The sequence below is a fragment of the Labrus mixtus genome, chromosome 13, assembly GCF_963584025.1.
Source record: "Labrus mixtus chromosome 13, fLabMix1.1, whole genome shotgun sequence".
Classification (NCBI taxonomy): Eukaryota; Metazoa; Chordata; class Actinopteri; order Labriformes; family Labridae; genus Labrus; species Labrus mixtus.
The window spans coordinates 895,230-903,261 of NC_083624.1; the positions used below are offsets into that span (position 1 = coordinate 895,230).

Here is an 8,032-nt window from a genome sequence, read left to right on the forward strand (position 1 = left end):
AAGTGTGTGTACAGCTCGGTCACTCATACACACAGGTGTCTATAAGACTACATTTAGATTTCTCTTTTAGGTTTAGTTTTTTTTATATCAGTAGGACGTGAGCTGTGGTTTGATTTCATTCTGGACATTTCCTCTTTAAAGTCTTTATATGCGATTTTTTGATCCAGCAGATGTCGCCCTTGAGCACCAGCATGAAACCAAAACAACTCGCGCTGCATTGTTGTGTTAGCATGCTAATGCTAGCGATCTTTATTATGCTCGTATCTTCACACTGCATGTAAATTTACCTGAAATGAGCGTGATCTAGAAACACAGTTAAGCAGTGAGTACAGTATGTTATTCTTCTTTTCTCTAGTCCCTCAATTAAACAACTTTTATACACGAGGGGAGGAGTCAGCCGGCCGTCCGGGCGATGTAAACAAAGTGAAGATAGGACTCTGAAAACTCTGAAAACATCACAGACAGTGGGACTCGGGTGTTACACCCATTGTAGACAGTCATGACTCACAGAGTTATTTTCAGAGGAGATACTTGATTTATATATTTAAGTGTGAAAAATCACATATGAAGACTTTAAATGTCGACACTGCCTGCAAAAATGTTCCTCAGATGTTTCATGCAGGGCTCTTATGGACTTTCACTGAAAGAAATTTAATTTTTTTACACCACTGGCCTCAGTAGCTATACAGCAAAATCTCTAGAGGCCATTTGAGACTTTAATATAAGTCGGTGGATTGTGGCCTCTTTGCCTTTTTATAATAAACTCATTATTTGTTTTACAACAGTTGTTGGCTGTGTCATGTTATTGACTATAGGAGGTATTACTGTACTTGTCAGATGCACGGCTGTATTGTATTGCAGGGAATTCTTTTTTTTATCAATCATGTAACAAATAAGTTTACTTTGTCTTCCAAGTCATTAAAAAAACTAAATAAAACTGTAACTGTTTAATATTGTCTTGTTTTGCTCTGAACCAAAAAGGAAATCTTTTGATGTGTATACAGGTATTTGTACCGATAGGAAATCACAGTCCAGCCACCTTTTTTATTATTGGAAATAAACTGACCTTTCGCATATTAGTGATAAGGTGTAGGGGGTTTCTTTGTCTCCATCAAATGGCAATTGATGGAATGCTGTAAATAAGCCAATGCATTTAAAACACAAAGAATTTGTGGCACATTTAAGCCCTCCACTTCCATTTAGTTTTTGTCTCCCATCATCCAGACGTGACCTGTTGTGACCTTAGAGTCTGTGTGTGACACAGGCTCAAAGAGGTTTTCACTGCTGTGATGTTATTTGGCACCAAAGTTTCACATCACAGGTGAATGATAACAGTACTCAGGGGATGGTGTCCTGTATTCTCCTCCTTTCCTGCCACTTTTGTGTTTTGTCATTTCGAGATATTACAGGTCTGTTATGTGTTTCTTCAATGTAGATCTGACACATGGATCTTCATAAAGACGATGCCCCAGGATCAGGTTATGATACTTCATTATGTCAAGGATGTGCTTTAGTTATGCATACTTTTACATAATTGTAACAATCCAGTTGTTACACAGTGAACCTGGTTGTCCTTGTGCTGTGGTCACTAACCTGAGTACTAACCTCAGTAGTTTAAAAATCAGCCTAGTAAAATGTGTTTTATAGCAACAACAAGCTTCAAGTTCCATGCAGGAATGTTTTAGAAATGTAAAACAACAAAAGAGGAAGTACTCTGATTATTTAGGTGTCATAATGTTTTGCCTTTTGGAATAGTATTTTTTTAATATTTAATTTAATTTGAGTCTGTAATTTCCATGATCTTGAAAGTACTCTTTTATAATGGCTTAAAAAAGTAGTTGCACATACATTATATTCTGCACAGTGAAAGCAAATTTATGAGGGTCAAAAAATGACTAAAGTATAAATAAATGAATAAATAAATAAATGTTGGGAGAAATGCATACAATAATGTAGAAATAAGTAGATGTAGAAATATGCTAATAAATGAATAAATACATGTAAAAATATATAAATAGCCTTTTTCATTAACAAAGTGTATTTATTATGTATTCATTGATGTATTGTTTTCAGCATTTATATATTATTGATGCATTTATTTAATTATTTATTTATTTATACATTATTGTATGCATTTCTCCCAACATTCATTTATTAATTTATTAATTTATACTTTAGTCATTTTTTGTCCCTCATACAAATTACCCTCGGCACGTTACAATAGCAAAAGCACTCTTTTTTTTTTTTTTTTTTTTTTTACGAGAGGAATGATTTGAAACTATCTACACCTAACAGAAACTACGCCCTCTTGTGGCCTTAAGCAGTTAATACACCCTTCAGTGCACTTGACGTGTAACTGTACCTCCATGCTGCCTCCCTCTCTCTTCTGATACCACTAACCACAATGGCCAGGCTCGGGTGAGGAGCTGCCTCTCAGACGAGCCTCAGCAGAATCAGGAGCGGCGGCACATTCACCGAGAGGCCCGCGGAGGAATATGACACCCATGTGAGAGAGAAAAGGTAGGTGAATGACTTGAAAAATGGCGATGCTGTGTGCTCTTTCGCCGGCTGTATCTCTTGCCAGAAGCAGGAGCCACATCCCCTCGCAGGAATTACTGATGAAGTTCAATCCTGCCGTGGTGGAAAAATGGTTTCCTTTCTCATCAGGCGGATGGAGACGTTAGTCCGCTAACCTGTATTTATGAAGCTTGCAGTAGGACTTTTAACCTTACAACCCTGATTCAGTACCTGTGTTTTTAAAGGGCAGTATTTGAGGTGATAGTAGCTTTATAACCTGCCGTGGTTCATGGTGTTGAGGATGTGACTAAAAAGGAGACGTAGCCCATTGTAAGCGTGCTCTGTGTAACAGGGAGTAACGTCACACCTTCTGAGATCTACTACACCAATATTAAAACATTTTCACACCAGCTGCAGTCTCAGGTTGATGCTGTGTGTGTGTGTCCATCATCACTTCACAGCTGGATGAGGTGCTACTCTGACCGAACCCCCCCCCCCCCCCCCCCCCCCCCCAGGACCTCAGAGTCATGATGCTGCAGTGTAACCGTGCAGCACATTTATTATTGAGCAGTGCTGAAAGGTCCTGTGTGCAGAGAGGTGTAAGGACGATGCATGAGTCACTCCCTGGGACTACATTCTGATCAAAGAGAGTGGGTTTTTTTGGTCACTGTTCTCTTTTAGAAACATGTTATCTGGGGGGGCAGTGTGTCACAAGTGTAATGAAAAAGGGAGCGACCTTAAGGGTGCCTGAGAGGATCTTTAAGGCTTGGATAGTGAGGTGTAATGCATGATGCATTGAGAGTGGTGTATTTATTTACAGATATAAAAAGCTCCGCTCTGAAAGCAGGAATGTTTGGTGGTGATATTTCTCCCTCCTCTCTCTCTCTCTCTCTCGCTCTACTGTACTTTTGTTTAGTTCCACATGAGTGGATCAGAGTTTGCATTCCAGAGAACTGTGTCAGGTCTTAACTTTCTCCTTTTACTGCAGGTTGAGTGTGTGTGTGTGTGTGTGTGTGTGTGTGTGTGTGTGTGTGTGAGAGAGAGAGAGAGAGAGAGAGAGAGAGAGAGAGAGTGTGTGTGCGCTCCATGGTGGGAGTGGCTGAGAGACTCTATCCATCCAGTCACTCAAAGGTCACAGGTTCGCTCTCGGCACATGTCAAACAAAATCCCTTTTTTTTTTATTTTTACAAAGAATCAAAGATGGCAGAGATGATGTTAGGAGGAGGGTACACAAGAAACAAAATCTCTGAACGATCAATCATCCTCGCGGTTTGGTCTTCAAAATTAGAATAAAATATATATCGTTTTACTTTTTGTTAATCTTTGTCTCAGTTTGAGGGATATTACACGATCAGCAGAGATGTTAGCTTCTATCACATTAACCAGCAGCTGTTGTTGTTGTGGGTTATTTGGGGCCCATGCAGGGATTGGAGAGAGTTATTACTGTGAATAACCCTTTCTGTGTTAGCTGTTCTTTAATTAGATTTTTAAAGGACTGTTCCAGCACACTGGTCTGTCTCTGTCTTTGATGTATTTACACTGAAACAATGATTCACTGTCAAATTCAGCTTCATATGTTGATTGAAAATAATTTAAACATTTTGATAAGGGGTTAATTATTGATGAAGATGTACACAATTCAGTAATTTGAGGTCCTTCAGTTTGACTTTTTGCCATTTTTTTTTATCTTCTGCAACTTTGCAATGTGTAAACAGATGATTAAACCAACAGCTCACTCAGAAAATGATTTTTTTTAGTGTGCAGATTGCTTTCAATTGTTGAAAGAAACAAATGAATAAAGGAAGTAAAGTAATCCAGCAGACTGCACCAGCTGCTGCATCTGGCAGATTATGGCATGATGCCACCAGAGTGGAGCACACATGAAGGGAGGATGGTAGAGGGCTGATGGGTGTGATGGAGGTCACAGATGCATTGGTACCCAGGCGCTGGCTGGAGCTCGATAGAAGAGCTATGAGAAGTGATTTTCACCATTCACGGTGCCAACAATGCATCTTTACTGGAGTTCCACACTACATGCACTCTGTGAGTAGTTACACACACTAAGATTTATTTTTCTCATAGTCCACTGCACAGCTCCTACATTACACCTTTTCTACATTTTGTGTTTTTTATTTTTTATATTTTATATTTTTAAATTCTATTTTATATATTGTAATATCTTCTTATACTGTATTATTTAAGTTGTTTCTAGTTCTGCTTTATTTCCTTGTTAATTATTTAGCCAATACACCAAGTCAAATTCATTGTATGTGTAAATGTACCAATAAACCCAGATTCTGATTCTGATTCTGATTCTGATTCTGATTCTGATCCTGATCCTGATCCTGATCCTGATCTTGGGTTTTTCCCAGTTTTGGGGGCAAAAATCGTTGAAGCCAAGGAGTTAAACTCAAATTCCACATTCTCAGCTTCATTATTCATTCATGAGCTGGATCAGAAAAAGAATCTGACCTATCAGATATTAAAGCTCCCCCAAAGGAGACCAACACATATTTGTTGCAAGAGTCCAGTCTGTGTATAAAAATGCATCCAAATCCCCCCCCACATGTGCTTGACCATGCGTAATTACAGTATCACCCACAGTACAGCACCCACTAAACAAACACACTAATGAGTGTTTGTTTTACATTAGTGTCACTTTCTGCCCTGGTGAGTCTCTTCTCCGTGCAGCCGAGCAGAACGATCTGCAGCCGAGCAGACACGCTTCACTGGTTGATCCGTTTTCTCCACAGAGAGTCCCCTGAATCAGAGGACAACTGGATTTTTTTTGGGGGGGGAGGGGGGGGCGGGGGGGTTAGGGTTGTACTGCCTCATGGCCTCTAACAGACGTTGTTATCCCTGCATGCTTTATTCATAGTTAGCCTCGGTTTGTAACTGATAGTTTTTCTTACCCCGTGGCTGCGATTTTCCACATGGCCTGGTTCTCTGTGCCTCTTCAAGCTCGTTCTCGAGCTCGAGGAGGAGTGCCCCCCTCGGAGGACTCGTCTTGGCCCACATACCGCTGCCACGCGTCCAGAGTTCAGCACTCAAAGGAGGTTAACGGCTTTTATCTAAATCATAGGGGTCATTCATTTAACCAAGCGGGTGCTGGGTGTGAAGAGGGGGCCATTGTTTGTGCCCTCTCACTGTGCAAACCCCCCCACCACCACCACCCCCCCTCACATATTAGCGTATCGCTCAAATTTACTCTCTGCAGGGGTGATTGATCATTGCAGCTAGATGGGGGCCCTCCTGCCTTTTGTTGTTGCCATGGTAACAGTGGACGCTCCAGATGTGTGTTAAGAGATGAAAGATTTGATTCTCCTCTGCCCCCTTGTTTAAAATTTGATGCTGTGAGATCAGCTTTTGATGCAGTGAGCGACATGTTTCATTAAATCATTTCTTTTATTCTCATATATTTATATATAAACAGCTCTGGTCTTGTTCTACATCTGTTCCCCTGTTGTTAATATCATGTGTGGCTGCAGGTGGAGCGTGATGATGTGCTGTTTAGTGTGTCATGATTTGGTTTTGTATTTTGTGAGTTTTGTGTGTTTAATGTTTCCTTGTGTTGATGGGTTCCTCAGTTTGTCTTCAGTGTTTCCTGTTTTATTTTGTGGTTTCTTCTCCTTGTGTTTCTTTGTTCTGGTGGTTCTGTTACATTCTTGAGTTCTCTGTGTATCTCAGTGTTTCTTGATTTATGCTGTAGTTCTTAGTCCTCAGTGTTTCTTGTCTTGTGTTTATTCCTCTGTGTGTTTCCCTCCAGTGTGATTACCCTCACGGTCTTCACCTGTGTCTGATTAGTCTCTGTGTTTCATCCCTTCTGTGTCAGTTCATTGTTTGTATGTCAGTTATCAGTGTCAGTAGATGTCCGGTTTCCTCGTGGTTAGTTTTCTCCTTTAGTAAGTTGTGTGTTTGCCTTTGGCCATTTTGTTTAAATAAATATGTTTTGTTAGATCTGCATCTGGGTCCTCCTCTTAGTTTTTCTCGATCCATAACATAGTATCTGAGAAGCCAGTATCCTTTCACATAGGTTACCATACAGCAGGTCTGCAATATATTACAAATGTGAGCTTTAGTCTGTGATATTTTATTGTTCGGAAATGCTATTACATACATTTAAATGCATTTTGTATTCAATCCTTAATAGTTAATCTGTGCTGGGTCTCATCTGTCACATTATTCAAATGGTTACTCAAAGGAGAGGATAACATTCAACCAATCCCTGTCATCTTAATGGGAATCACCCCCCATTGCAGCGTCTTCTTCTTTTTTACCATTTCCACACAATAATTGCTCTAATATGCTGATCGAGCCATTTTGACTGTTTACACGCATCGTTGGCCACAGGGATAACGAGACGCCTGTAAATAAAGAAAGGAGGGAGAATGAAACCTGGCTCGTAGTAAGATGAGACTGCATGGGCTGGGGATGGTTGTCAGGACAACAGCCGGAGGAGACAGACAGGGTGTAGATTGAGGTCTAAATGAATGGTCATGCACGGTGAAGCACAGAGACATCCTCATGCAGCCCCGCAGCATACATTAGAGCCCAGGCAGGAAGTGAGTCTGCTACACTCAGTGTGACCTCATAACGACTTGAAAGGGAAATGAAAGGGTAGAGAATCAGTGGTTTTCATATAGTGAATGATCTGTGAATTGTAGGGGATGATCCAAACGGAGCATCCAATCGCATCTGGATCTCACAAAAAGATACAGGAGGATTGTTTTTTTTTCTACAACAGTTTTTTATTTTTTTTATTTAACCTTTATTTAAAGGCTTTAAATGTGACTTTTCACACTTAAATGTAGAAATCAAGTATCTCCTCTGAAAATAACTCTGTGAGTCATGACTGTCTACAATGGGTGTAACACCCGAGTCCCACTGTCTGTGATGTTTTCAGAGTTTTCAGAGTCCTATCTTCACTTTGTTTACATCGCCCGGACGGCCGGCTGACTCCTCCCCTCGTGTATAAAAGTTGTTTAATTGAGGGACTAGAGAAAAGAAGAATAACATACTGTACTCACTGCTTAACTGTGTTTCTAGATCACGCTCATTTCAGGTAAATTTACATGCAGTGTGAAGATACGAGCATAATAAAGATCGCTAGCATTAGCATGCTAACACAACAATGCAGCGCCAGTTGTTTTGGTTTCATGCTGGTGCTCAAGGGCGACATCTGCTGGATCAAAACATCACATATAAAGCCTTTAATCAGGTTGGTCCTATTGTGATTAAAAACCTCTTTTTCAAGTTAGACCTGGCCGAGACAGACAGCAGCAAAAACACAAAGTTACAGACGGAAACACAAAGAGAGACAAAATACAATTTACAAAACACAACATTTTGGATTAAAATAGAAACATCTATGAGTCATATCTGGGAATCAGTCGTTCAAACAGCCGAGCTAAAACATCGACATCCTATAGAATCTGATTCCATGTCTTTCATTTTAGATTTAAAAACATTTAAGGACTCCAGCTCCTTGAGCTTTAAGTCATTCTGGTCCACATAT

General features: G+C 40.1%; 1 protein-coding gene across 1 annotated transcript in view; it reads left to right on the forward strand.

Annotated features, from left to right (window-relative positions):
* The first annotated feature begins 2,349 nt into the window (after positions 1-2,349).
* Positions 2,350-8,032, forward strand: part of LOC132986581 (vang-like protein 1) — a 31,380-nt gene continuing 25,697 nt past the window's right edge. The window contains exon 1 of the mRNA XM_061053039.1: positions 2,350-2,520. The gene's annotated coding sequence lies outside the window, so the exon portion shown is untranslated. The remainder of the gene's footprint in view (positions 2,521-8,032) is intronic.